Source organism: Geotrypetes seraphini, chromosome 3 (assembly GCF_902459505.1).
Source record: "Geotrypetes seraphini chromosome 3, aGeoSer1.1, whole genome shotgun sequence".
Lineage (NCBI taxonomy): Eukaryota > Metazoa > Chordata > Amphibia > Gymnophiona > Dermophiidae > Geotrypetes > Geotrypetes seraphini.
This window is the reverse complement of record NC_047086.1, coordinates 57,629,150-57,653,713: the sequence shown is the minus strand read 5'-3', so window position 1 is coordinate 57,653,713 and position 24,564 is coordinate 57,629,150. Positions and strand designations below refer to the sequence as shown.

At 40.4% G+C, this 24,564-nt stretch overlaps 1 protein-coding gene and 1 long non-coding RNA gene across 6 annotated transcripts in view; one reads left to right on the top strand and one right to left on the bottom strand.

The window, feature by feature from the left end:
- The window catches only part of ADGRB3 (adhesion G protein-coupled receptor B3), a 1,500,610-nt gene that overhangs the window by 309,409 nt on the left and 1,166,637 nt on the right, over positions 1-24,564 (top strand). The gene's annotated exons all lie outside the window — the stretch shown is intronic.
- LOC117357099 overlaps positions 1-24,564 on the bottom strand; it is a 32,945-nt gene that overhangs the window by 7,135 nt on the left and 1,246 nt on the right. The window contains exon 3 of the long non-coding RNA XR_004538766.1: positions 14,824-14,898. This is a non-coding gene — a long non-coding RNA (uncharacterized LOC117357099). The remainder of the gene's footprint in view (positions 1-14,823; positions 14,899-24,564) is intronic.

Genomic DNA, 24,564 nt, shown 5'->3' with positions numbered 1-24,564 from the left:
GCTCATTTTCCCTTCTCATGGTCACATGAAGCTGTGAAATACTTGGGGATTTTAATACATAAGGATCCGGTTCTTGCTCAAGATCTTAATATATCTAAAGTCAAAAATCTAGTTCTAAATACTACATCTTGATGGTCTCCACTTTTTTTGTCTTGGTGGGGTAGAATAGCATCCATCAAAATGACCCTAGCACCTCAAATTAATTACACTCTCTCTATGCTTCCTCTTCTATGCTGGAAGTCGTTTTTTCATTGGCTAAATAGGAAGCTATCTGAATTCATTTGGAACAAGAAAAAACCTCAAATTGCTCTCGCCAAGCTGAAAGCCTCTAAGATTAACGGTGGTCTTAACTTCCCGGATTTCTATCATTATTATATTGCTTCACTAGCTAAATATGGAGCTTACTGAGTTACTGACTCCTATCCCCAAGATCCTCCTGCTTGGTTTGAAATGGAGTGCTTTTTATGCACGCCTTTACACATCTCCTGCTTACTAACGGTGTCAGTACCAAGACATTTGAGAAGGTACTCTTTGTTGGGTTCAACGCAGCATGCTCTTCATCTTTTAGATACATTAGCTGAGATCTCAGTTAATGTTAGTCCACTCATGTCTCTTTGGAATAATCCCAAAATCCAAAACCATGGCAAATCCCTCTCATGGAAACGGTGGCAGCGGGCAGGTATATGGTTTGCCCATCAATTGTCTACTCTTACTGCGTCAGTTCCTTTTGATATACTTTGCTCCACATACCTGCTGCCTTCTTCTGTTTATTCACAGTGGCTCTCACTCATTGGAGTGCTGTCTTCTGTGCATATACGTTTTGACTTCATGACTTCCAAAAATACTATCCGCCATTGGTCTTTATTGACTCTATTAAAAGGCAAGGCTATATCTTTTTTCTATAATATTTTGAGAGATCATTCCTTCACTTTTTCACCTCAATCTATGAAACACTGGGATATTATACTCACCACTCCACTTTCTGACATTGATTGGGAACTCTTTTGGTCTTCAACAAACCGCCTGCTTTTATCTTCTAGAGTTTCACAATCAATGTTCTTTATTATGTGGAATGCAGTATGGACCCCATTTCGCATGTGGAAAGCCAACTTAAAGCAAGACTCTGTTTGCTGGAACTGTTTGAAAGAGGAGGGAACTCTTGATCATATGTTTTTTCATTGTACTTTGGTCCGCTCCTTTTGGACTCAAATTTGGAACACCATACAATCTATCACTAACTGCTCGGAAGAGATCTCTATGGACATTATAATCCTTCGCTCTTAACATCCCTGTTTCGCACAATCAAACTGTCCTCCTAAGCTCATCAATACCATGTTTGTGACTGCTCTCATGCACATTCTGAAAAATTGGAAATCATCTTCGCTACTAGACTATACATTTTGGTGGAACTCTCTGTGTATGTATCATAGATTTGAATCCTATGCATATGAGAATAAAATTACACTCCGAACCTCCATGAATTTGAAGAGCAAAAAATCACCCTGGTCATTCCTGGATTCCTATGTACGCTCTGCTTCGTAGACACTCCTGTCTTCCCTTCCTTTACTTCTCTTTTCTTCTTTCTTTCCTTTCTCTTTTAATTTCTATTTCTGTTCTCCCTCATCTTTTTCTCATATAGTCTTCACAAGCAGTGGCCTGCAGGCGTTGACAGCCACTGCGTGCGCCTGTAGTCCTCCTCCCGGCAGCCACCGCCAGCGCCGCTTCGTGAAGCCCTCCTCCTGGCAGCCGCCGCTCCGTACCACCTTTCATGCGCCTTAGCGCGCATGCGCACTCTGCCGACCACAGCCCGACAGATCAGGGAACAGGGAACATGGGGTAAGAGTGCGCATGCACGCTTAGCATTTTATTATATTAGATAACTATTTAATGTTAGTTTTTACATAAATAATCAGTGCATTAACCTCCTCACCTTTTACCAAACCTTGCAAGAAGTTTTTAGCACTGGCGGGTGTGCTGAATTCTCTGCACTGCTCCGATGCTCACAGGAACTCAATGACCATTGCAGCAGCGCAGAGCATTCAGCACGCCGGCTGGCGCTGAAAACCTCTTTTGTGGTTTTCTAAAAGGGGAGTGGGTAAATTTGAGCATATGCACATAATTCAATTGAATAATGAGCCAATGAACACTGATAATTTGTATCTCAATCCAAAATTATTGGCACTAATTGTTTGTAATTGAAATTTATGTGGGTAAATGTAAGGTGGGATCTGCATTTAAATTATACAGGAAAGTCAAAAACAGAGGCCTAGAAATGGGAGAGCCACGGATGAACCAGACATTTCTTTGGATTTATGAGAGCAGTTATTGAATATAAGAGATCAGCACCTAATTTAGGTGTGAGGACTTGCACCACATTTCAGTTGGTTCAAATGGCCATGCCTAAAGTTAACTGTGGTTCCCTGTGCTGTTTTATTTTTATTTAAGAAGAGAAAACACATCTGGTTCATTCTTTATTACTGAATCAGGATTAACTGATGTGGACGTGATGATCTTAAAGTGGCCAAACAGGTTGAAAAGGTGACTGCGAAAACTAGAAGGATGCTAGGTTGCATAGGGAACGGTATTGCCGGTAGGAAAAAGGAGGTATTGATGCTCCTGTATAAGACTTTGGTGAGACCTCATTTAGGATATTGTGTACAATTCTGGAGGCCGCACCTTCAAAAAGATATAAAAAGGATGGAGTCAGTCCAGAAGAAGGCTACGAAAATGGTATGTGGTCTTCATCGTAAGGCGTATGGGGACAGACTTAAAGATCTCAATCTGTATAATTTGGAGGAAGGGCGGTAGAGGGGAGATATGATAGAGACGTTTAAATACCTACGTAATGTAAATGCACATGAGTCGAGTCTCTTTCATTTGAAAGGAAGCTCTGCAATGAGACGGCATAGGATGAAGTTTAGAGGTGATAGGCTCAGGAGTAATCTAAGGAAATATTTTGTTTACAGAAAGGGTGGTAGATCCGTGGAATAGTCTCCTAGAAGAGGTGGTGGAGACAGAGATTGTGTCTAAATTCAAGAGGGCCGTGGGATCTCTCAGAGAGAGAAAGAGATAATGGTTACTGCGGATGGGTAGACTAGATGGGCCATTTGGCCTTTATCTGCCATCATGCTTCTATGATTCTTGTTCCACAATTGTGTCTTCCTTCTTGTTCTGCTATTTCTAAGTCATGATTATTTAAACAAGGAGGTAAACACCTTTGTTTTTATGCCCATCTGCTTTTCAAGTTTTGTTCTATATTCTTTCCTGGGCTAGTACAGTGGTGTACAACAGGGAAAAGTTTGGACTGCTATTTAAGTGGTTCCATTTACCCAGTTAGATAAGTGGGTATTGGCACTGGGTCCACCCTGACTCTACCCCAGGAATGTCCTGGCACTGCCTGGATTGTGCAGGGCCATCAGAGGCAATATTCAATGGTGCTACTTGGTTAAGTGCTGCTGAATAGCAACCATTTAACCACAATTAATTGGACAGGATCCTCTCCTACTGGTTAATCATTTTAAATGTGTGACCCTGTGTGTGTGTGTGTGGGGGTGGGGGGGTGGGGGGTGGTAATAGTGCTCCAACGTACATACTATTGCTCTCTGTCACTTTATAATACACACTATAATTCAACAGTGCAGTAGTGATATTGTCCCTAAAACAGAAAATAAAATCTTGATTTTAACTAAAACTCCCATAAATGGCACAGGAAGTTGAATACCACAAATATTTTTTTTTGCCCTACATACCCCTAGTTATTCAGAGCAGAGGACTAGCCTAATGGTTAGTGCAATGGACCAAGATCCCAGAGAACTGGGTTTAATCCCTACTAGAGAATGACACGGTGACAAAATTCATCACCGTTCCCGTCCCCGCGGATAACCGCGGGAAATAATCCCATGTCATTTTTTTGTGTCTATCTCAACCTCAGTCCTTCTACACCAGCATTCTTCAAAGCAAAGCTTGTGGGTCAGTGGTTGTGGCCATTCATACTCTGATTCTTCCCTCTCTCCTTAAAGAATGACATGAAGATGGTTTATCGCGGTTATCCGCGGGGACGGGAACGGTGATGAATTTTGTCACCGTGTCATTCTCTACTGCATTCCCTTGCTACCCTGAACAAGTCACGTAACCCTCCATTGCCCAAGCTACAAAACTTAGATTGTGGGCCCACTAGGGACAGAGAAAGTTCCGGCATATAATGTGTACAGCACTGCCTATGTCTCGTAGTGCTATAGAAATAATTAATAGTAGTAGTTATTTATGATGAAATCCTTAAGGCCAAAAATGTAATGCCTCATTTGTACCAGAATTTCCATCAAGATCAAAGACCCTAATACATTAAATATTCCTTTCCAGCATACATACCATTCACATCACACATTAAACTCGTCTCTTCCCTGATTGCACCATCATACACTTGGAAACAGAGCACACAGTTTAAGAAGTATATTTTTTTTGACTGAATAGGAGCTCAACATGAATACATATGGATTTACCATCTCCTTTAATGGCTCTTGGATTATATAATTTTGTTTTGTCTTCTTCAGAAAAGCTTTCATTTCTCTTCCATAATGTTAAAATTCCAGCATCAATCACTGCATGAAAGATGCCAGGAAAAATTAGATGCAGTTCGATACTTACAGTTGATCAAGGCAGTAAATACTGCTGAATTATACAGTATGGGGCTCATAATCGAAAGAGAAAAACATCCAAAAACCGGCCTAAGTCGGCACTTGGACAAACATTTCCCAAATACGTCCAAGTGCCGATAATAAAACCGGGTTTTGGACGTATTTCTAGACGACCTAGGCCTACATAGTGCCGCTGAACGACCAAAGCTAAACAGGGCGTTTCGGGAGGAGTGTCGAGGGCGGGAGTTGGGCGGGACGTGGGCCGGCTTAGACTTAGTCGTACAGCATGTATAACCGAAAGTTATACAGCCCACTATTGACGGAACTTGGACCCTGTGACTTAGACCATGTAAAACATGGTCTAAGTAACAAAAACCCAACTAAAGTCACCAGATAAGCACTTGAAACACATAAAACAGACCCCCACACATTACCCCACTGATCACCGACCCCCCCCCCCCACCTCCATAAAAATATTAATCACAACTTTAAAATTCAGCCTCCAGACCATCATCACCTGGCCTCCTAGCATAGGAAAGCCTAGTCGTCTAGCACAGAGGCGACTGAAGTCGTCTTGGAGGGTGGGTTAGGGACCCATAGAGAGGAGGACCCTGTAATCCATAAGCCCCTGTAATCACTGCATTGATATTGAAACATGTGCACTGCCCTATACACCCCCAAAACCTTTTTTTAGTGGCTCCTGCAGCCATAAGGGCTATTGGGGTGGTAGATAAGTGGGTCTAGGGGATTCTGGAGGTGGTTTGGGGGTTCACCCTAACCTATATGCGAGCTGTAGTGAAGAGAAGCCATGGCACCCTTTTTGTGTTCACAGCAGTGCCCTGCAAGGTACCCCCCTATTTAGGTGCCATCTCTGGGTGTTCAGTCCATCACTTTGCAGACCCCTCCCACGTCCAAAAGGGCTTGTTATAGGCGTTTTTGACTTGGACGAAAAGTTGGACGGAAATGTGGTATAAAGATGGACGATTTAATGGCTTGGACGATCAGATCGGCAGGACGTATAATCAGATGATTTTTGAAAGAAAAAAAAAAATTTTCAAAAATGTGTCTTAGACTGTTTTTTTTTACTTTGGAAGACTTGCGAGTTGGACGCAAACGGACTTAGACGTCCCTTTCGATTATGCCCCTCCACGTATCAACAGAGGGAAGCTATAGAAGGATTCCCTAAGCTTCAGGTAGACTGCACAGTCAAAAATGGTTTAAATATTTTTAAAAATATGTTGCTTAGAGTGATTTGGTGGGAGGTAGGGTGAAAAGTCTTTTCAAAATACTGCTGAATACCTTATCTGTTGTAACAATATAATTCTTCTTCTGAAAGGCACTGCCTCCCCATCTAATTCCACATATAGTTCAATCTTTTCCTGCTTACTTATAAGTGTCTTCACTCTGCAGGTTTTCATAGTAACATAGCAACAGCAAGGATAGCTAACTGATTTTGAAAAGAGACATTGAAATCGACAGAAAATCTGAGACTCGTGAAGAGAAAAAAAAAAAAAATCAGAGTTATATGAAATCAGGAGAGGTTTTCATGTAAAGCCAGATGCTGGAAAGTGGTGCTCAGAGGTGAAGAGATGAGCAATGTGTACCTGACACTCTGTAGGCTTTCAAAACATCGCCATTCCCAGCAATATGGCGTTAGGGAATTGGTAGCCAAACATAGAAACAAGACAGGAAAGCGGTCGGCTAGTCAAGAATGGCATGAGAGTAACCTGCGTGGCACAGATGTCACTGCCCAAAAGAGAATGTCAGGGGGTATCGTGCATGGAACAGTAGTTATTTATTTATTTAAAAATTTATATACCATATATTAACTATATGGTTTACAAATATTACGATCATAAAAAGTTAAACACCACATACAAACACAATTACAGAACAACCATAAAGAAAACAGCACCCTATATACTCGTGGTCTCAAACACGTGGCCCTGGGGCCACATGTGGCCCGCCAGGTACTATTTTGAGGCCCTCGGTAAGTTTATCATAATCACAAAAGTAAAATAAAACAGTTTCTTGAGCATATGTCTCTTTAGCTATAAATTATAATATTATTATTAAGACTTAGCCAAAAGGAAAGATTTATAAACTATAAAGAGTTTTACCTCATGCAAAACAGTCATTTCTTTAATAAGACATTAACTATTTTTTCTGAGGCCCTCCAAGTACCTACAAACCCAAAATGTGGCCTGTAAAGGGTTCGGGTTTGAGACCACTGCTATATACCTTATTAAACAGACTGGATGAGCCATTTAAGGGGCAGTTCTGTAGCATTATCCAAATAAATTAGGATAATGGCATTTAGGCTCTGGTTCTATAAAGACACCTAAAAGTAGGGTTGCCAGATTTTCCTTTCAGAAAATCCGGACCCCCCTAGCCCTGCCCCCAGGCCCACCTAGTTACACCCACCCCTGACCTAACCCTGCCCACAAGCCCTCCCTAGCCCCGCCTCCCACTGCCTGGTCTTGTCGGACAGGGAGAAATTCCGCACATGTGCGGACACTACATGATGATATCATGCAAGCGCATGCGACATCGCGTGACGGCCACGCATGCACGGACTTCCTCCCTGCCCAACACAGCTTTTCAAAACCCGGACAAAGTGCCGGGATTTGAAAAGCCGTCCGGACTCATAGACATGTCCTCAAAAGGAGGACATGTCTGGGGAAATCCGGACGTTTGGTAACCCTACCTAAAAGGCACCTAGATCGGTGCACCTAGCTGATCTAGGCTCCAAGCTTAATTATTTAATAAGCTTAATTGGTGCTGATAATGAACAATTAGCAGCTCAGATTGGCAAAAATTAATTGCCTAAATTGGTAGGCGCCTAAATTTAGGTGCCTAAATTGGTAGGCGCCTTGGTCAAAGTGCCTACTAGAAAGCGGGCATGGTTAGGGGGCAAAAATGGACTTAGGCACCGGTATTTAGGCCAAGAAATCCCTGGCTTAAATTGGGGCTGCTAGGCACAATTCTATAAGCGGCTCCTAACTGAAGATTGAAAGGTGCTATGTGCCATATCCCTCAGCACCTATGTTTTAGGCACTCTTTATAGAATCGGAGTCACATGGGTTCAAAAATGCCAAAATTTTGCCTAATAACTATTCTACAGATACAAGCTTTACTTACTTAGAATGTATTTGCAATAGTGGGGGTACAAATGGGTGAGCCTTGGGTAGAACACAGGCGAATCTAAAACTTAGATGTGCAGCTTATTGAATACTGTAAGTTACATGCATATTAACAGTATTTAGATGTGCACATTCATGCAAGCTCCTTGGGTAGGTGATAGTGTCAGGGGATTATGCGGCAGGAGGGAGTGGGCATGTCTCCCGCTGCGGGTTAGGGGGTGGGTAATAGTGTTGGGGTGATTGTGTGATGCAGTAGGTAAGAGTGGGCATCTTTTCCGCTGTGGGGTGGGCAACTTGGTAGATTGGCCACCATGAGAATGGGTTACTGGGCTTGATGGACCATTGGTCTGACCCAATAAGGCTATTCTTATGTTCTTATCTCTCCTGATCTTCAATTTGGGATTTGTGTGGTTGTTGTTTTTGGCACGCATGTGTGTGGGGGGGTGGGGTGGGGGGTGTCTGAGCTGTCAAATCTTACTTTCCTGTTAGTGCCGGAGGCCAATTAGTGTTCAGGCACTGAAAAGAAATTTTGACCGCAAATGTGGCACAACAAATAAGATGGTAGAGAATCGCTTGGAATGTTCATTTTAATATTAATGACATCGTTTTACTGCATTTGCATGGCAGTACCGGACACTGCTAGGAAATTAGGAAAAGACCACGATAAGCTGTTTTGATAATCCACTGCTAAAATACATGTACCCTAAACCGGCTGGAACTGGTTTAGCAAGCAAATTTAAGGCACATTTTGGTTTTAAGAATCTTCCCACTAGAGGTAGAAATTACCTACCCCTCAAAAGAAAGAAGAGACCTGGGTGAACGGGAACGGAACCTGGAACCTCCAGGCATGACACCCCAAAAAGAGAAAAAGAAAAGTTCAATACTTTCTTTTTTTATAACGTCAGCTTAAACCCCCATATATTCACTGCTTGAAAGACCAAATACTTGCTTCCAAGAAGACAATAAATATTCCTACTAGACCACTGCAGACTGCCCCGAATTGCCAGACCTACCATCTGAAGACTGAAAAATACTGGCTGTCCAAACTGCTGCACAGGATTCTTAAGCTGTGACATCGCAAAGAATTACGGCCTCTTTTACAAAGCCGCGCTAGCGGCCCCGAAGCCCATAGAGATTTAAAGGGCTTCGGGGCTGTTGCTGCGTGGCAGCCGCTAGCGCAGCTTTGTAAAAGAGGCCGTTAGTTTCTCATGCTGGCTTTTACCAAGCTGTGCTAGAGGTTTTTAGCGTGGGCCGGCGCAGTAAATATCTGACGCTCATAGAATTTCTATACGCTTTGGAGCACTTACCTCGCTGACCCATACTAAAAACCTTTAGGGCAGCTTGATAAAATAGAGGGTCAGTCGTTACTCAAGCATCTGGACTGGTCTGGTGGGGCAATATGGAAAGACAATTAATAAGTAAGCCCTGCTTTTTTAACCTTTTTCCTTGTAAAACTAAAGATTTATTATAACAATTAGACATTTGGGTGATCTAATGGACAATTCCCTGCAGCAACTGGTGCTGGGGGAAAAAACCCCCCTGATGTTCAGGATAAAGTACGTGAATCTTAATGGCACCAAATGCAACTTCATAAGATAAATACCTTCAAATACAAGAGCTATAGTCTGGCAGTTAGAATTAAAAAAAAAAAAAAAGTTCATGACCCAAGATTGTCCCATAAAGAAAAAGTAGATATTTAGCAATGAAGGATCAATAATATATATAGAATGCATATTATAGATTGTGTACAGATGACAATCCAGATAAGCAGTGATCCTAACTATTCTAGAATTTTTTCTATTTTCAGAAAAATAGAATAATTTCTTAGAACTATTTCCTTGTAATATGAAATTCAACATAGTGCCTTGACTGGTTTATGATGTCTTGATGATCAGTGCTTTCAGCATAGTAACTCCAAATCATATTGAGTTGAATTGCTAGGAAAAGTTAAATATTATAATTAAAATACCGATAAGTGTGAAACAGATACTACTATGTACAGCAAAGCCCAGATATAAAAAAATATGACTTAAAACCTAATTATGCTACAAAAAAATCCAAGGAAAATTCATTATAAAAGCGATTTACAAATGCTTTTCTATTACACAGTGTGCTGCTGTTTACTGATGACTTATTAGACAAAATCACTAAAAATATTAACATCTAATTAGATTAAACTGATTTGTAATTAACACCGCAGGAATGCAAAAAATAATGCCTGCAGAAATAATGAGCCAGTAGATAAAAAGAAAATTCTTGACTTATTCTACTTTACTCACATAATGGGTATAGAAAATGTTCCGGATGTTTCATCTATTTGTATTGGGTTTTTTTTTTTTGGTGGGTTTTTTTTTTTTTGGGGGGGGGTGTTCATTCTTTTCAGTGATATTCTGCCTTTAAAGAAGGAATATTCTAGATAAGTTTATGTGTTTTCTTTTTAAGTCATTCCAAGGGCTCCTTTTACTTAGGTGCGCTAGCATTTTTAGCGCATGCAGGAAATTACCGCGTGCTACGCTTCTAGAACTAATGCCAGCTCAATGCTGGCATGAAGGTTAGCGCGTGCGGCATTGTAGTGCGCACTATTCTGCGCATTAAAGCCCTAGCGCACTTTACTAAAAGGAGCCCCAAGTCTTTTGTTTTTTTTGTATATACTTTTTTTCCATCATTGTAAAAACTTTCATTTATCACCCTATTTTATTTTATTTTCCTGCCTGATCTGGTGACTGATTGATAATACTAGATCTGCCAGGCACAAGACCTAAATTTGATTCTTCTTGAGCTGGCAGCATTCAAAGAGTTAGGAGGAGGGAGTCCATCATCACTCAGTACTAACACCTCGTAGTCAGACAAGGGTGTCACATAGCCAGGATCTACAGGGGTAGGGAACTCCGGTCCTCGAGAGCCATATTCCAGTCGAGTTTTCAGGATTTCCCCAGTGAATATGCATTGCAAACAGTGCATGGAAATAGATCTCATGCATAGTCATTGAGGAAATCCTGAAAACCCGACTGGAATACGGTTCTCGAGGACTGGAGTTCCCTACCCCTGATCTAGAAGGTGTCATGATTTGTGGCCCCTGGGTCTTTTCAGTGTCTGGGCTAATTGGGAGAGGGAGGATGTAAAATAGGAGTAATAACCCTGAGGCTGATGCAGAAAGCCTTATAGTGAAACCATAGCTCTACTGCAAAACACCGTGGCATGCAATAATAAATGCATTAAAATCACAGCAATTATGGAGAGTAGAGAATGACACGGGGCCAAATTTTTCCCCGTGGTAACTCATTTTTCCGTCCCAACCCCGCAAGTTCTTTTCCTGTCCCTGCCCCCTTCCTGCAAGTTCTGTCCTCATCTGCAGAAGCCTCAAACACTTTAAAATCATACGTGTTTGAGGCTTGTGTGGTTAAGGCAGAGCTTACAGGAATGGGGCAGTGACAGTGACGAAACTTGCGGGGATGGGGAAAATGAGTTCCTGCAGGGACGGGGACAAATTTGTCCCTGTACCATTCTCTAATAGGAAGCTCATTGATAAATGCCATCTTAGGAAAGATGACTGGCTCAAACACTCAAAAGGGTGACATTAACAATAAAAAAGGCAAGCATGCCGCAACATTTTGCCTATCCTGTTCCGACACCATAATCATTCAACTCCATTCCCTCTTACCCCCTGCCTTGATGTAAAAAATAATTTCCATGGCACAGGTCCTACAGCATGACTAGCCCCTTCCCCCCATTCACCAGCCCAAAGAGTTTCCTTGGTATCTCTTGATGGGGCAAGAGTGATGCCTACTTGCTTTTTCCTCAAGCACCATCATTTTCAAAATGGCAGAACCGGGCCCTAGACGGTGCATTCTGGGATGCACTGGGCAGGGCCAGATCTGCCATATAAGGGTGCTCATTAATGGTGCACTGTAATCCATGATATCTTTCTCCATTGGCCTCCCTGGTAGCTAGGAATTAAACTGCAGGGCCAAGAAAATAAAATTATTTTTCCATTTCTTATTTCTTCATTAGGGTATGTTCATTGTTTATACATGTCTTCTATATGCAGGATTAGTATAGCAAAATCTCAATTTAGTTAGATATTGTTCGCCGCACCTCAAGTAGGACATGGCGGTACTTGAGAGAGTCCAAAGGAGAGCAACAAAACTGGTAAAAGGGCTGGAACACTGCCCATACGCCGAGAGGTTGGATAGGCTGGGGCTCTTCTCTCTGGAAAAAAGGAGGCTCAGGGGAGATATGATAGAGACCTTCAAGATCATGAGGGGCATAGAGAGGGTGGATAGGGACAGATTCTTCAGACTGAAGGGGACAACAAGTACGAGGGGGCATTCGGAGAAACTGAAGGGAGATAGGTTCAAAACAAATGCAAGGAAGTTTTTTTTCACCCAAAGGGTCGTGGACACTTGGAATGCGCTACCGGAGGAAGTGATCAGGCAGAGTACGGTACAGGGATTCAAACAGGGATTGGACGGATTCCTGAGGGATAAAGGAATCGTGGGATACTGAGGGAGGAGCTGGGATGTAACACAAGTATAGAAAGCTAACCAGGTAATAAGTATAGAAACCCAACAGGTCGTGCATGTGCAAGACCGGAGGGTTAGGACTTCGATGGGAAGATAGGACTTCAATGAGAAACCAAGGTGGCAAGGGAGCCCCTTCTGGTGATTCAGACAGGTTGTGACCTGTTTGGGCCGCCGCGGGAGCGGACTGCTGGGCAGGATGGACCTATGGTCTGACCTGGCGGAGGCACTGCTTATGTTCTTAGATTTATCAAATTGAGTGTGATGATTTCTCGTCATATTATTTTGGGGGCCTATTTACAAAGCTGTATTGGCTTAATGTGGAAATTATCACAGCAATTTCTGCTGCATTAACTGTGAACATAGAATGGAGCAGAGGCTATGATTTATGGTTAATGCAGCAGTGATCTTTATGTGTTAGCTTTTAATGTGGTGCAGTTAAAGCCACCTCACTGCTGTAGCTCACTGCATTGCTTTATCTGCAGTGCAATTAAAGCACGATAATGGCATTTACTCTGTGTTAATTGAATGGAAAACTGTTGGGAGCATCTGCAAAAGCCAACACCAAATTCTGTAATTATTATGTGTAGTTTTGTCAATTGATCTACATATGTTAAGCACTTAACATGGGAATTAGCCTATGGGGCTCATAATCGAAAAATCCAGATGCTCAAAACCCTACCTAAGTTGCCACTTGGGCATCCTAATCGACAGGCTGTACAAGTGCTAATTTCTTAAACCAATTTTCTGGGCGTCCAGCAGGACTTCTAAGCTGCTGTGCACCCAGAGCTCAAAGGGTGTGTTGGGCTGCATTTGGATGGGCTCTGGGCAGGCTTAGACTTAGACATCCTGCAGGGATAATCAAATGTTTCGGCAGACGTCCTGGATGGAACGTATACGTTTTGAGTTAGACCTGTTTTAAAAGGGTATAAGTGTTAAAAAGGTACCTAAAATGACCACATAACCACAATAGAGATAAAGTAAAGACGTTTTGAGTTAGACCTGTTTTAAAAGGGTATAAGTGTTAAAAAGGTACCTAAAATGACCACATAACCACAATAGAGATAAAGTAAAGTATTTCCCTATTGCTCACTGACCCCCATCACACTCCACAAAGATCAGAATACAAAAGTACATACCCGTCTCCAGAACAGCAGCACCTGGGCTAGTGCAACATAGAGAGGAGTAGCAAGTCCCATAAGCCACTCTAACCACTATATTTATGGTGGAAAGTGTGAGTCCACTAATCCCCCCCCCAAAAAAAAAACAACAACAACAACAAAAAAACAAACCGAACCTACTCTACTGCCATATAGGTATCACCTGCAGCCATAAGGGCTATTGGGGTGGTAGACAGGTCTATAGTGGGTTTTGGGGATGTTTTGGAGGCTCACAATAAGGGGTTTCTAGTGAGATGTTTATCTGGTACCCTTCATGTGAAGTTCACAGAACTGCCTCTAAGGTGCCCCACTTCTCTGTTGCCCTGTCCGGGTGGCCAGTCCATTATAACACTGGCCCCTCTTACCTCCAAATGGCCTCATTCTGGGCATTTGGGACTTGGATGAAATGTTGGTCTAAAATGTGGTATAAAGATGCTGTCCAGACGGCCTGGCCTGGACGTCCAGATGGAGGATTTTCAAAAACAGTGGTTTTAGGGGAGGGTCATTGGGGTGGGCAGACTAGATGGGCCATGGCCCTTATCTGCCGTCTATTTCTATGTTTCTATCTTTCAGAAATAGGTATTTTCTCACTGCCAACTTTGGATGTCTAGCACCTTGCATCCAAAGTCGGACTAAGATGCGCCTTTGAAAATTCCCCTGTATGGTATCAGAGCACTGGCATGCACTAATTTCTACATTAAGTCCTCATTGTGGCATGAGGTGTGGAATGGGTTGAAAATGGTCAGAAACTGCACCTTAGAGTTAACACCAAGTAAGTTACTGTGTATTAACTGCCAAGGCGACAGATAACAGTGAGAAATTCACTGCACTCCTCAACCAGAGCCCTTAACTACAATCAAATTATCTGCAATGGAGTTAATACACAGTAGATGTATTGTCTCTGTGTCAACTGTTTGGGAAAATATTGGCAACACCCTCATCAGTCACTGCAGAAGTTTTGCACTTTAGTAAATGGGCCTCTTAAAGAACTAAATGCAACCAGGATTAAAAAAAAAAAGAATAACTTAAAGATATGTTTGTTTTACTGATAACTGAATTATTTAAAATGTTTTTGCCACTTTAACTATCTTCTTCCTTTAGGGCTATGAAATAGATGTATATTTTTATATAGTCATTCTGCTTTTTACCTTTCAAATATAATGATCTCAAATTGTAAAAAATGTCTTATGTGAAATGAAAATCTAAATAAAAGTATATGATTATACAGTTAAAGGAAATCAATTCAGTAGAATTAATGACCATGAAATTGACTGACTATCTGGCAGTATTCAGTCTGCTACAACTCTGCTACTTGAGATATTCAAACTTGATTGGTGCATATTTTCTCTATTCCAAGGATACTTACCCATTTGAAAATGTTTATAAATCTGTGCATTTCATAGAACAGAGCAGAGCATGACTTCATCATCTTGGCAATTACCTGTTTGAGCAAAAAAACAAACAAACAATATATATTATTTCTCTGCTTTCTTTTTTAAACTTTTATAAACCACATTGCAGTGAGAAATGACTAATGCATGAGCGTATCGGATATAATTCAAGGAATTATTAAAGCCAAGTAAATTGCAGTAAATTTTACCATGTCAGTTACTAACTTGTGGTACCTCACTATACCATAATTTAGTGGCTTGTACAGTAAGTTGCATTTTGCATTGCTACAGTTGGCAATATTGCAGTTTCCTGCCACTGCAGTGCAAACACAGAGATGCCCTGGCTGGCCCTGCTATCTTTTTAAAGGGCTGGTTCCATAACAGATCCTCTCCCTGAAAACCTCTTTTCAGAATTCCCCACCCCAATCCCTAGATTACAGCCCTTAACATCCCAAATTCCCATTTTTAAATGCTTCTCAGTACCCAAAAATCCCTTCACCCATGAAAAACCTTTCTTACAAATCCCTCCAGCCTCACCACTAAGTCCTCTGAATAGCCAGGCCCTTAGCCAGGGCCAACTTAAGCATTTCTGGGAACAGTAGGGTGGGGCTTATCCCTTCACCCGGGTCTTAAGATTTTAAATGAGCTGTCAGAGGTTTATTTAAACAGATTGAATCACCAACTAGTATTGTAATAGTCATGTTTACAAAGGGTTACCATATGGCTCCAGATAAAGAAGGACAGATTGGGACATCTGGGTTTTACTTCCATTGCTTTCAATGAAAGTAAAAACCGGATGTCTCAATCAGTCCTCCTTTTTCTGGAGCCATATGGTAACTCTATGTTTACAAGGATGTGATACCCTGGACGAAAATGACAATAAAATGTCACTAGCCTTCTGATAAGCACAAAACCAAAGGGTGAAAGGGAATGTGAAGGAGGAAATGTAAGAGCTGACCTGTGGTGTGGTGGGAGGAATATAGAGCATCAGTGCCGAGAAGCATGATTATCAATTGGGAGGGGGAGGGAAAGAGAAGGAGACAAAACAGTTACAACTTTTGGTCAGCCACTAGTTGCAAACCTGACTCAATTAAGCATGGGTTCCCTAGGAGCACTGGGCCCTGTGCAGCTGCCCCTGTTGCCCCTGTTTAAGGCAGGCCCTTCTGGTAGCTATTTGAGAGCAAGAGTGATTCCTGCCCCATCAATGCCTAGATTCAAGCCACCTTGCAAACTGTTATTCTACCAGCTGGGAACATTGGGCAACGTACGTAGAAGTAGCCAGCACACGTCTGGCTTGGTGGTGGCCAGAATGCACTCCTCCCCGGCATAAAGCCCCTCTTTGGGGCCCTCCTCAAATCAATGTCCCTTCCTCTGGGCCACATCTTGTAGTATAAGCACCACCCAAATTCTCCTGCCTAAGCCCTTCCCAGATACTGGCAGATGGGGCATGCAAAAGTATTTATTCATTTGGGATCAGGGCTGAGACCAGCTTCCAAAGTTGGAGGCCTGCAGCAGGCATGCTCCAGACAGTCCACCCACTCTTCCAAGAACAGAGACGACACCATGTGTTGAATTTCAAAACTGTGCTTTACTCTTCCAGTTGATGAAAGGGCACTTGCTTGAACAGTGATAAATGTTACAAAAACGGTACAACTATGAACAATATCTCCTCTCTACTCAATTTCAAATAATGTTACTCTTGAGGTTAATTCTCCCACTCCTCTTCAAATGGTCAGTTTGTAGGAGATTACCTAAAGACATTTTTTTTGTGTGCCAAGACAGATCTTAAATCTCCTTTGGGGGTAAGGCTATATCCACCAATCCACCCCCTCAGGAATCCAAGAGCTCTATTGGCTTCTGCTATGCTGTGCTTCTAGAAACTACCAAAACCCATGACCTGAATCCCTGACAGTTTCTCTGAAGCCAGCAAGTCTGCAGATATATATTTTTTAAAACCAACTAAACAGGCAGCCCTAATGCCTAAGGCTGCTAACAGCTAAACTACACTATAATCAATATGAATTCAGCCCTTATAGGCAGTCATGTGAAATATATGCATCATTTATACCAGGGCTGCCCAACTCTGGTCCTCGAAATCTACTGGCAGGCCAGGTTTTCAGGATATCCACAATGAATATGCATGAGAGAGAGATTTGCATACCAAGAAGGCAGTGCAGGCAAATCTCTCTCATGCATATTCATTGTGGATATCCTGAAAACCTGGCCTGCCAGTAGATCTCGAGGACCGGACTTGGGCAGCCCTGATTTACACCATACTCCTAACGCATAATATTTCACTACTGCTATACTGTTAACATGAGTTTCCACTAAAAGTGCGTACTAACTTCCTCATTCATGGTGCTCCTATATTTAGGGCGAGTTTCATGGTGTGAGGTGTCCTCCTCTCTCCATATTAACAGCCAAATTTTTTTTTGTAGCTCCTATATTTGGTCATCAAGAGGATGCCTATATGGAAAGTTGGGGTCTAGACTGGGTGGCGTATACCCCAGTATTCTGAAAGGACTCAGACCTGTCATTAAAATTGTCCATGGTACTTGAAGGTTGGCAGGTGGCCCAAAAAACACTAATTTTTTAAAAGGTTCAATGGGTGAGCTAAAGAAATTACAGACCATTAAGCCTAATGTCAATACCAGTAAAATGATTGAAACTATTATGAAGAATGGACTCTCCCATATTCAGCCAGGAGCAGTGATCATTTTGCTGTCAGAATCCGGCGTTATTCCTGGATATTCAGTGCTAGGCCCTGTCCAGGTTTTGATATCGAATATCCACTTTTTTGAGACAACTAATATATAACTATCTAAGTCAATATTCAGCCCTTTATCACATAAGCCAAACCATTTAAAAATAGAACTGCTATTTATGTGGCCTGATTTAAGTGGTTTACTTATGTGGTGTGGGGCTGAACATCAACACTTAACCTGACCCCGCCAACAAGTTAGCCATTTTTGAATTTGGCGCTAACCAGTCATTTTCAGTGAAGATAACTGGTTAAGTGCCACTGAAAACAACCAGATAGCTGCAAACAAGATATTTAACAGGTTGACGGCCATTTCCAAACGGTTAAATCATTTTGAATACCAAATGTATAGACAAACATGGAGGATAGAATCAGTATAAATTCAGCCCAAAGAAATCTTGCCGCACCAATTTGCTTTATTTTTTTGAAGGCGTGAATAAACATGTCAATAAAAGTGAGTCAGTTGATGTAGTATATTTGGATTTTCAGAAAGCTTTTGACAAAGTCCTTCATGAGAATCTCCTGAGATAGGAAGCAATGTTCTGCTGTGGACTGGGAATTGGTTAATGGATAGCAAATAGAGGGTAGGTTGGTTTTTTTTTTAAAGAAGCATTCAAACAAGATTTGATCCGATCTGAAATGACTCATGTCTTCTAAATGATTTTTGGATCTTCAGTCAACAGTCCTGTGAAATCTTAATATGATATTATTGTTTTATTTAGGAGTGAACATTATCTTGGATGCTTGCTGTTTGTGTGGGTTAGGTCTATTTTATTTAACAATGGATTTCTTTTTATCTGTTTTTTTTTTTAATATGAATGTATTTTGTAAACCACTCGGACCAGTGGTATAACAAGAGTGGTATAACAAGATTAATAAACCGTAACCATAAACCATAAAAGGTCTTTATTTTTCAGTAGAAAAGAATGAATAGTGGAATACCAAAAGGATGTCTACTGGGGCTGGGGCTTTTTTTAACATATTTATAAATGATCTGGAAATGGCAACAAGTGAGATGATTAAATTTGCAGATAACGCAAAAGTATTCAAAGTTGTTAAATCACATATGGACCATGATAAATTGCTGGAGTACCTTAGGAAATTGGAAGGCTGGTCATAGAAATGACAAATGAAATTTAATGTGGACAAAAGCAAACTGATGCACATTGGGAAGAATAATCCAAATCATAATTACTTCCACATTAACAGTCACCACCCAAGTAAAAGATCTAGGTGTCATTGTGAACAATTGGCCTAATTCTATAAATGGCAGTAAAAATTATGCATGGAGATTTTGGCATCCACCCAATTTCCACATGCAATTTAATTGTATTCCAAGCCAATTAGTAGCAATTGATTGCTAATAGTCAATTACTTTCACTAATTGGCATCAATTAAAATGTATATGTGCATTTTTAGGTACCATATTGATAAAATAAACAAATAACAAAAACTATTCACAAAACTCAAAAAAAGAGACACCAATTCCAAAATAATTTGTTAAAATTTACTGTAAACCTTAAATCTAATTATTTAAAATATTTCAATTATTAATTAATTATTACAGGGAAATGCCTCAGGCTTAGGAGTAAATCTTCCCAACTGGAACTATTCAAGAGAAGAATGAATTAATCTCTTGCCTCCTTATAACATCATAGGCTAATTCCCCACCTCCCTACCAAAATATTTATCTTATTACTTTAATTAATTAAATAACTTATAACTTTTCATCTAATTTTAATTAATTTAGTAGAGAATCAACATATAACTTATAATCTATTTTAAATTACTTAAATTAAATTAAATTTACTTTAATTTAAAATTTTAAAATTTAATTAAAGAATCAGCATATCATTTTTTGAGACTCAAGACCAAGTAACTGGCCTAGTTCAATCTTTAATATTATTTTCTGATTCTAAATCTTCTGTGTTCATCCCACGCTTCTTTGAACTCAGTCACAGTTTTACTCTCCACCACCTCTCTCGGGAGCGCATTCCAGGCATCCACCACCCTCTCCGTAAAGTAGAATTTCCTAACATTGCCCCTGAATCTACCACCCCTCAACCTCAAATTATGTCCTCTGGTTTTACCATTTTCCTTTATCTGGAAAATATTTTGTTCTACGTTAATACCCTTCAAGTATTTGAACGTCTGAATCATATCTCCCCTGGAGATAGGAGAGTCATGGGTGGATTGTGGGGGGCATTCCTGTAATTTATGTGCACTGTTATAGAATAAGGGGGATCTGTACCAAATTTAGGGTACAGAGTTTAGTTGATATAAATCCTCATGCCTAAAGCTATGAATGAATCCTGATGTCAAGCACTATTTATAGATGCTGCCTATCTTTGAGCAACATTCATAGAATAGCGCGTAGCATGTTTTCTAGTCAACACTAAGTTTTCAGTGTCAATTATAGAATTCAGTCCAATATGTTGAAATCTGCTCAGTGTGCACTGGTGGCCATAAAAGGGACTTATATACCGCCTTTTTGTAGTTATACAATCACATTCAAAGCAGTTTTTATACAGTTACTTCAAGCATTTTCCCTATCTCTTTCAGCGGGCTCACAATCGTATCTAATGGACCTGGGCCATTGGAGGGTTAAGTGACTTTCCCAAGGTCACAAGGAGCTGTGTGGGTTTGAACCCACAACCTCAGGGTGCTGTAACTCTAACAACTGCACCAGAATGTTAAGAATTATTAGTTAACGGATAGAAAATAAAACAATGAATATTATAAAGGCTCTGTATTGCTCCATGGTATTGTGTGCAATTCTGGTTGTTGTATCTTAAAAAAAGATATGGATGCTCATTTTCAAAACAGGCTTGCAAAGTACCATAGAAACTTATGATAGAGGTCTACAAAATCCTGAGTGGAACAGAGCTGGTGAATGTGAATCAATGTTTTACTCTTTCAAAAAAATGCAAAGCTAAGGGTGCACTCCATGAAGTTATAACACTTTTAAAATGAATAGGAGAAAATATATATATATATATATTTTTTTTTCATTCAGGAAACAGTTAAGCTCTGGAACTCATTGCTGGAGGACATGGTTATAGCAATTAGTATATCTGGGTTTAAAAAATGGTTTGGATAAGTTCCTGGAGGAAACATTCATAAACTGCTACATGGAGAGAAGATATCATATTTTTCTCTAGGATCAATGACATGAAATCTTGATCCTGTTTGGGATTCTGCCAGATACTTATGACCTGGATTAGCCATTGATGGCAGCTGGATAATGGGCTAAATGGACTATTAGTTTGACATAGAATAGCTATTTGTATGTTCTTAACACTAGCTTAACCTACAAAATATGTACCTATAATTTAGCAATGAGCACTTATGCCAGCCATAATACTGATGCTCCCACCTAAGTGCAGTGATTATGCTCTCCATATTCTCCACAGATTCTATCCATGTGTATACCCACTTCTCAAATATGTGATAAGAACATAAGAATAGCCTTACTGGGCCAATCAAACCCTGTAGCCCATTCTCACGGTGGCCAATCCAGGTTCCTAGTACCTGGCAGAAACCCAAGGAGTAGCAACATTTCATGCTACTGATCCAGGGCAAGCAGTGGCTTCCCCCATGTCTTTCTCGATAACAGACTATGGACTTTTCCTCCAGGAAATTGTCCAAACCTTTCTTAAAACCAGCTATGCTTTCTGCTCTTACCACAACCTCTGACAACGCGTTCCAGAGCTTAACTATTCTCGAAGTGAAAAAATATTTCCTCCTATTGGTTTTAAAAGTATTTCCCAGTAGCTTCATAGAGTGTTCCCTAGTCTTTGTAATTTTTGATACAGTGATATGTAAAATATGCTGATATTTACAGAACCGTGCTTAGGTGGCGTTTCAACATTTACGCACATATCTGTGAACACAGATATATGCCAATATTTTAATTATTTATGCACATATTCCACATATAAATATTAGTGTCCACTTTATAGAAATATTCCACCGCTGCTTAATGCACTTTAGTAAAAGGAGTTTTTAATCAGAAAAGGACAAAAAATGAGGCAGGAAAACATGATAGATCAGTTTTAAACAGAATATCTGTTAGAAAAAGAATTGTTAAACAATTAAAGATGCAAATATTAGAGATTATTTTTAGACTGATGCTTGAGTATATGCTAAAAATCTTAAAACCCGTGATGACTGCTTGCAGTCATTATACTGCATGTTGACACATTATAAAAGTTTATTTCATGTCCATTGCAAGCATCACTTAAAACATGAAACATTTTATAATGAAAGTGCTTTTAATAGGTTTTACCGTAATTGAAAGACAAGGAGTAATTGCCTTGCATCTGAAGTAATGCGGTGAGTGAGAGCCTATTAAGTAGTTTGAAATGTATGTGGTTTTATTATACTTGATCCAAAAGATTGTCAGAAAGAAAAATTAGACTTTGCTAAGAGACAAAAAATAAGCATTATAGTGGTCCCTAGATGTAAATGCATGCAATTGGTTGCATCAAAAAGTATTTAACCTCTGACCTGAAAAGACAATAGTGACAGATGAGGTTTTTATTTAAAATAAAACACTTGATTTGTTATGAATCAGATAGCATGCTATCATTACCATTGACCGTTAGCCATATCTATTAGCAAACATTATTTTTGACATTTCCAAGACTAATTTTATAGGGTACATAAAGGACTTTGTCCTTTACTGCCATCTGAAGAACAACATATTACAGCCAATTTGAAAGAGGGAATGATAATGAACAACAATCACTGAAGTGCTTTTAACTGAAGTTGAGTTTAGGTCTTGGTATTGCAGCTTTAAATGGAATACTTAACTCTTTAGGCAGTAGAGACATCCATTACATGTTGATGGATGAATTGCATTTAAGAGATAGTTTACCTTTTATTTCTTGTATTCAGAAGCTAATGGGGTATGGTGGGCTGCAGAGTGGCAGTGTGAGAGGAGAAAAGAGGAGAAAGAGGCTCCTCAGACTCTTGGGGGAGGGATTTGGAAATAAAGACAGGGAAATAAAAAAAAACATCCACAGAAAATCACAGGAGAAGGTTGTAGAAATTGATTAAATTGGCGAAAACTAGGGGCTCCTTTTACTAAGGTGCGCTAGCGTTTTTAACGCACACAAAAGATTAGCGCGTGCTAACCATGCGCTAAATGAAAAATACGCATGCTCTATGAAGGCGTTAGCATTTAGCGCACGTGACATTGTAGTGTGTGCTAAGCGCACGCTAAAACCGCTAGCGCACCTTAGAAAATGGAGCCCTATGGTTACCATATTTTTCTCTGGAAAACCCCGGATACATAATCCTGCCACATTCTGCCTCCAGCCCCATCCAGTTCAGCCCCAGCCCTGCCCCCACAAAGCCTCCTTTCTTCTTCCGGATGAGCTCCAGCCTGGAGGGCCTGGAGCATGCACAGATGTGCGTGACATCATTCGCGCATACTCAGGGCCCTCCAGATCCGGTCAAAGCTCATTGGTGCTTTCCAAAACCTGGGCAAATGCTGTTTTTTTTTGGAAAGCCCATCCAGGATCCCGGACAGTCCTCTAAAAAAAGGACAAGTCCAGGTTTCCCCGGATGTTTAATAACCCTAGCAAAGACCATTAAAAAATACTGTGCAAAAAAGTACAAGTCATCTAGTCCCAGTTCTGCCCCTTCATTTTGGCTGTTAGCTCCCCTGGATGTAAAATGGTAAACAGTAAAAAAAAAAAAAAAAAAAGACAGACAGCTTCTGTGGCTACATCAGAGAATATGTTTTTAACATTCCTTTAATACAGGAGTAGACAACCATGGTCCTTGAGGACTATAACCCAACAGAGTTTTCAAGATTTTTACAATAAATGTGCATGAGATCTATTTGCATACATTACATTACATTCGAGATTTCTATTCCGCCATTACCTTGCGGTTCAAGGCAGATTCTAAAAAGAGTTATAAATGGAAGGTTACAAAGTAGATCACATGTCATTTCCAAGAGTGGGTCAGGTAGTATCAGTGGGTTAGGGAGAAAATTGGAAGACGGAAGGTACTCGTGGTATTAAGCCTTTTTCAGGGATTTCTTGAAGAGTATAGTTTTTATTTCCTTTCTGAACATCTTGTCGTCTGGGGTTGTTATCAGTAGATTGGCGATTTGGTTATCTAATTTTGCTGCTTGAGTGGCTAGTAGGCCGTCGTATAGTTTTTTCCGTTTTACTTCTTTGTTTGGGGGGGGGTGAATAGGGTGTGTGTTTTTCTATGTCTGGTTGAGGTAGTTTGGATGAGGCGGGTGTTCAGGTATGTTGGGCTGTTTCCATTTATAGTTTTAAATAGTATACAGTAGAATTTAAAAAGTATTCTTTCCTGGATTGGAAGCCAGTGTGAGTTGATGTATGCTTCTGTAATGTGGTCGTGTTTCCTCAATGAGTAGATGAGTCTCAGAGCTGTATTTTGAATTGTTTGTAATTGTTTAATCATTGTTGCAGGGCAGGGGAGGTAGAGGATGTTGCAGTAGTCCAGTAAGCCTAGGATTAGGGATTGTACTATGTGCTGGAACTGTGTTTTTTCAAAGAATTTTCTGACTTGTCTAAGGTTTCTCATAACTGCAAAAGATTTCTATATTGTTTTATTTATTTGTGCTTGCATGGTGCAGCATCTGTCAATTGTCATACCTAGTAGTTTTAGGGTGGTTTGAATGGGGTAATTGATTGAGTTGATTTCTAAATTGGTTATGGTTGGGACTTTGTTATTTTCGAGGAGGATGAATTTAGTTTTGTCTGGGTTAAGTCTCAGTTTGTGGTCTTCCATCCAAGTCGTTACTGTGTCAAGTGTTCTGTGTATTGTGTCTGTCATTGAGGGCTTTGGTTGATCAAAAGGTATGAGAATGGTGATGTCGCCTGCATAACTATAAGAGGTTAGGCCTTGGTTATTCATACAATGGAAGCAGTACATGCAAATCAATCCCTTGTAGAATTCAATGTAGAAA